Source organism: Lygodium microphyllum, chromosome 4, assembly GCF_053477565.2.
Source record: "Lygodium microphyllum isolate KBCC chromosome 4, Lygodium_microphyllum_v1.1.10, whole genome shotgun sequence".
NCBI lineage: Eukaryota > Viridiplantae > Streptophyta > Polypodiopsida > Schizaeales > Lygodiaceae > Lygodium > Lygodium microphyllum.
The window spans coordinates 173,964,965-173,971,106 of record NC_141138.1 but is presented as its reverse complement, the minus strand read 5'-3'; positions in this window follow the sequence as shown (position 1 = coordinate 173,971,106).

The window sequence follows — 6,142 nt, the reverse complement described above, 5'->3', positions numbered from 1 at the left end:
GGTACAGAAGCTGTTTTTCCGGTTGAACTGGAATTACCCTCTTTGAGAGTGGCTATCAAAGAGCGTTTGGGGGACGATGATTCACTGCAACGCCGTCTCCTGCACTTGGAATGTTTGGACGAAATTCGCAGGATGGCTCTCCAGTGCATGGAAGCCACGCAAGCTCGACGTAAGGCTTACCATGACAGCTTCATCAAGCACAAGGAGTTCAAAGAAGGTGATTTGGTCCTAGCCTATGATTCACGCTTTGGCAAGTTTCCTGGCAAGCTCCAGCAGCGGTGGATGGGCCCCTATAAGGTACTTGCAGTCAGCCCTAATGGCTCTGTTCAAGTACAGACCCTGGATGCCTCTGATGATCCCTTTCTGATCAATGGATATCGCCTGAAGAAGTATTTCCCTCCTTGGGGATCTTGACAATTACGGTCACTTGATCTTTTCCCTCGTTGGCGCAGCACTGTACTTGTTATGATGCTACTTCTGATAGCCGTTCTTCAATCACTTCTGATGAAGAGGGCGCAACCCTCTGTCCCCTCAAAACCCCCTTCCAGCCTTGATCTCTTATCCTCTATTTTCCACCAGCATCAGTGGAGAGGTTGGTTTTGACAAATGGTCTTTCTACCATTCCCTTGCTCACTTTGTAGAAAAAAAAAAACAAAAAACAAAACATATCGGTTATGGGAGAAAAGGACTTAGGTCCCTGTCATGCCGACCTATTCTTCGAGAAAATGTGGAAACACCCTCGGGAATAGGGGAAAACAAGAAAAAAAAAAGAAAAAGAGAAAAAAAAAAACAAAAAAAATCTGTTATGAGAGAAAAGGAAGCAATTCCCTGTCATAGCAGGCCTCATTCCAAGAAAAGGTGATAAACACCCTTGGGCGAGAAGCTGGCTGTGGAAAAGGTGGTAACACCCAGCAGTCCAGAAGGGGATTCCTTAATTGATATCCCTAGGATCCAATTCCGAAGCTGCCTCCCTTGGTACGCTGTGTCCTGGGTCTCTTTGCAAAGTGACTATCTGTCCTCCAGCAGACGACATGATCCTGTCCAATACAATATTCGATTTGATGGCTACCTCCCTGGGTACGCCTCTTTAACAATTGATGACGCGATCTTCATCGACAAACAATAGAGTGATGAGAGCTTTCATCCTAACCGGATGGGGAAGTGAGTACGGTTGCCCTCTGTATCTATCAACAGAGCGTGAGACAGAGGGTGGGGCGAGAGACCAGTCTTTTCCCTTCAAATCAAATGAGAGGTGAGAAGTGTGACTGAAGTGTTGCACGCACGGGATGGGCCTCTCAATGCACAAAGCACGATTTGTTTCTGTGCACTGCACCATAAGGCTCCCTGGCCTTCCTTCTCGCACCGTATGCCGGCACAGGGCGGGATGCACTGTTGCACCATCAAATGCGCACAAGGCATACAACCTTTGCACAAGTGACTGTGAGGATTACATCAATGGGTTTCAGGAAAAGGCTGCCCTCCTGTATTTATCAACAGAGAGTGAGACAGAGGGTGGGTGGAGTTTGACTGGAGTTTCTTCAATCACTTACCGAGAGGTGCATTTGAGGGACGTTACGACACTTGGAGTCAGGTATGTTCCCGTTTCCCTGTGCACCCACGAGATGGGTTTTTGCCATCATCACAAGACACATCACCCTGTTCTGTACACTGCACCGTAAGGCTCCCTTGCCTTCCTCCTTGCACTTATGCTAGACGGGTTGGACGCACTAATGCACCATCAACTGTGCAACCTGGCATACTCCTTCTGCACCAATTCCCCTTTGACGATTCCTCAATCAGGTATGAGATATGGATTTCAATCCTTTTTCCTTAAGTGATATTAGTCATGGGGTGAGTGACTAGTGAGTTGAGTGTAGTATCCCTCATCATCGACGAATTTCCTGCGATTCCTTCCATCAGCTACCTCCCTGGGTACTGCCGCGTGGTCCCTGCCATAACAAACGTGCGCTGTAAAGATGCCTTGGTCCCTCCAGCGCCGACAACCACACTGGACGTGCCGTCGACACTCAACCTTGATTTTTGACGAAACGGGCCAAGTTTTTCTAACCCTACACTTTGGTTTCTTCGTGACGGTCATGTTTTAAGTGTGGGGACGTTAGTGGATGGTCTGTGGCGTGGTCCTAGGTCCCTATTGCTCGGTTAACCCTATCCGTTAAGGTCTTAAGTGTGGGGACGCGTCCCTGCGCGTCTACATTGTATATCCTCTGCATATGCCTCAACCTGTTCATGCATGTATGCCATGACTTGCTTTTACCCTAATGGGATCCCTTCCCACCCACCCGGTTATGTTCCACCCACTCTTGGGGCTGTTCCCTTGCAGTTTTCCTTCATTCCTTGATTTTGAGGTCCTACTATGTGAATGCACCCTACGTTCACTAAAGTCCAAATCCAACCTTATAGCCCTGTTCCCCCCATTGAACTGACCATTTTTTCTTTTTACCTACTCCTATTCCGGTGCACGGTTTTTGAGTTATTAATTTTTGACGCATTTTGCGTAAATTAGTCGGTTTCCCATGTGAACACGCTTTTCTTGCTTTGGAACAGTGATCTGTCATCCTAGCCCTGCCAATCACTTTTCCCCTGACATTTTTCCTTTTTATTCCGCATCATTCCGATACACGGTTTGTCCGTTATTAATTTTCCGGTTTTTTAAGACTTTTTCATGCATATTTTTGACATTTTTCCATGTGAACCTGCCCTATTTGCATCGGAATTCCAATTTGATTTGACAACTGTGTCCCTGTGCCTTCCTCCACCTTTTTCCTTTTTTCTCCACCCTTTTTCAACTTTCGGATTTTTACTTATTAATTTTTAAATGAGTTTTCGAGAGTATTTTTGGCATTTTTCGCATGTGAACCCCTGCTACTTCCACCAGAACTGCGGTTTAACATGATAACCCTGTGCCACTCCTTCCTGCGGACATTTTTCCTTCTTACTGCATGTCATTCTGGTGAACGGTTTGTCCGATATTAATTTCCGATCCCATTTTCGGGTTTATTTTTTGGGTTTTTCCCATGCGAACGTGTCTTATCTCCGTCGGCATTATGTTTTGATGTGATAGGATTGTCGGTCACATCTTTCTGCACAGTTTTCCTTTTTTCTGCACCTCATTCCGATGCACGGATTTTTCGCTATTAATTTTTAATTGTGTTTTTTGGTTCGTTTTTTGTGTTTTTTGCACGTGACCACCTTTACCCCTTCCGGAACCTCCTTCATATATTTTTCTTGTTTTCCCTCTGTCGTCCTGCCCACTTTTTGTTTTTACACTATGTCATTTTGACGTCCCGATTGGGAGTTATTAATTTTTCTTTATTTTTACGTTTTTTCTCGCGCCCGTTTTGCGCGTGACCGCGCCCTTTTTCGATTTTACGAATCTCCACGCGCCCCGGTCGTGTCCGCATAACCCATACCGTCTTCCCAGCGTCATTTCAATCCCGTCACGGCAAATGTTTTTACCCCGCCCTGCGCACGTGCGCGGGACGGGGGTACACGCCCTTGTCCCTACCCACCCCTTACCCTCTTACCCCCTACCCTTTCCCCCACCTGCCCAACCCATGGCCCCCCCATGGGTCCCCCACCCCTTTCCCCTAACCCCCCACCCCTTTCCCCTAACTGCCCACCCCTTCCCCCCAACCGCCCATCTCTCTCTCTCTCTCTCTCTCTCTCCTCCTGCGCCCTTCCCTCCTTCCTTCTCCCCTCCACCTCCTCCCTCCTGCACGCCCTCTCCCTCTGCACCTCCTCCCTCCCGCGTGCCTCTTCTTCCTCCCGCCTCTGCCTCTCCACCCTCCCTCCTCGTTGTCTCCCTCTGCGCCTCCTCCCTTTGACGCGTCCTCTCCCTCCCTGCCATCTCCACCCTCCCTCCTCGTCATCCTCCTCTGCAACTCCTCCCTCCCACGCGCCATCTCCCACCCCACCCTCTCCACCGCCCCTCCCTCCCTTCTACCTCCCTGCGCGGCCACCCTTCCTCCCTTCTCCCTCCTCCCGCCAGCGGCGCCCCCCGCCCTTCTACCTCCCTTCTCCCTGCGCCTCCCCCCGCCGCCCCTTCTCCCTCCCTGTTCGTTCTCTCCCTCCTCTTCTTCCTCCCCGTCCGTCTGCCCGCTCCCCCTCCTCTGCCGGAAGTCGACGTCGCCTCCAGCCCTCCTTGCCACGCAGTCAGGCGTCGCCACGCAAGTCACCGAAACGCCGCCGCCTTGTTGCCGTCCGACGCTGAAACGCCGCCGCCGTGCCGCAACGCCGCCTTCAGCCGCCGAAACGCCCGCCCTTGGAGCCGCCACCGCCACCACGTTCTTCCTCCTCCTCCTCCTCTTCCACCCCCTTAACTGCAGGTTAGTTTAGTTAGTTTTTTTCTTTTTTTTCATTTAATTAATCTTAATTAATTCCCCTAACCTTAGTTAAATTAACTTCACCTTAGGTTAGTTAAACCTAACCTAGTTAACTAACCCCACCCCCTAGCTAGTCAACCCTCACCTAGTTAACCCTAACTAGGTTAGTTACTACCCCCCAACCTTAACCTAGTTACCTAACCCCTAACCTAACTAACCTAACCCCTAACCTAACTAACCTAACCCCTAACCTAGTTACCTAACCCCTAACCTAACTAACCTAACCCCTAACCTAACTAACCTAACCCCTAACCTAACTAACTTAACCTAGTTGACTAACCCCTACCTAGTCAACCTAACCTAACTAACCTAACCCCTAACCTCACTAACTTAACCTAGTTGATTAACCCCTACCTAGTTAACTTAACTTAGTTGACTAACCTAACTTAGTTGACTAACCTAGCCTAGTTGACTAACCTAAGCAACCTTGACTAACCTGACTTGACTTGGGCAGACTAACATGACTTACCCCCACTACCCAGACTTAACTCACTTATGCCTAACTGACTTATCTGATTAATGTGATTTAGGTGACTTAATTAATCACTACATTAATTTTTCCCTAAAAATTTCAGAAAAATTTCTAAAAATTCCTTTTGCCTTTTGCCAATTTTTCGGAGTTTGTCCGCTGGCAATTGCCTACCCTATAATTTCTGAAAATTCAATATTTCCTAATTTCACCTCCAAATTGCCAATAAATGTAGAAAATTCATTTAAAAATTTCTAAAAAATTCTAAAAAAAATTCTAAAAAATTCCCCTCACCTCCCTTTATCATTTTCCCTTTATTCCACCATAAATAATCACAACTTAACACCAAAAAATAATAATAATAATAACTAAATAAAAAACTACTAACAAATAATAAAAATAAAAATAACAAAAAATCAAAAACCAACCACAATCAAATCCACACATCCGCTAAGGTGTTGTTTGTTGTTTCATCAGTGATCTTTACTTTTCCTTTCCTGGATTCCCTTCTTTTGGTGGACTCTTCCGTGCGCATTCCTGCATTACATACACACCCCTTCCAGGTATTTATTTTATGTGCTTTATTTATTTTTATTTTCCCCCTTAATCACAAATTAATTGTTAAAATGAACCCTTTAATTTACCCACAGTTTCCACGCGCATTCGCGCTAAACACACATACTTTTTAATTAAAATAAACCAGCCATTCACTTAGCACGCGCTACGTGCGCTAAAGAGGCACTTTAACTTTTTAATTAAAATGAACCAGCCGTCACATGAGCACGCGCTAGCAAAAAAGCGCTCCGTATCACTTTAATTTGTAATCAATGAATTGCATTTAGAGACCCAGTCGGGAATCGAAGTCCAGGAATCAAATAACTGCACCGTTTTAACCTAATAATTGGTAATTTAATTTATAATAAGGAACCACCATTTTCTTGTTAAGGTTTATTACCTAATAAAAATTCACCCATTTTTAATAATTAATTAAAATGAACCCTTCATTAAATTAATTCCCCCCTCACTGCACTTAATTCCCTTTTTAATGAACCGTTTCGTGGGATGGGTTTGCGCCGTCATTAGAGTTGTTTTCCATGGTCAAGTCTTGGTTTATCACAGATATAGTCTTGATATATGTCGGATATGGTATGGTTTTGGTTTCCTGTCTTAGTTACGGTTACGGGTACGGTATGCAGTTTTTTTTTCTTTTGTTGCCTGATACGGGGTTCTGGGTGTTTGTCTGATGCATCGCATGAAGCTTTCGGTCGCA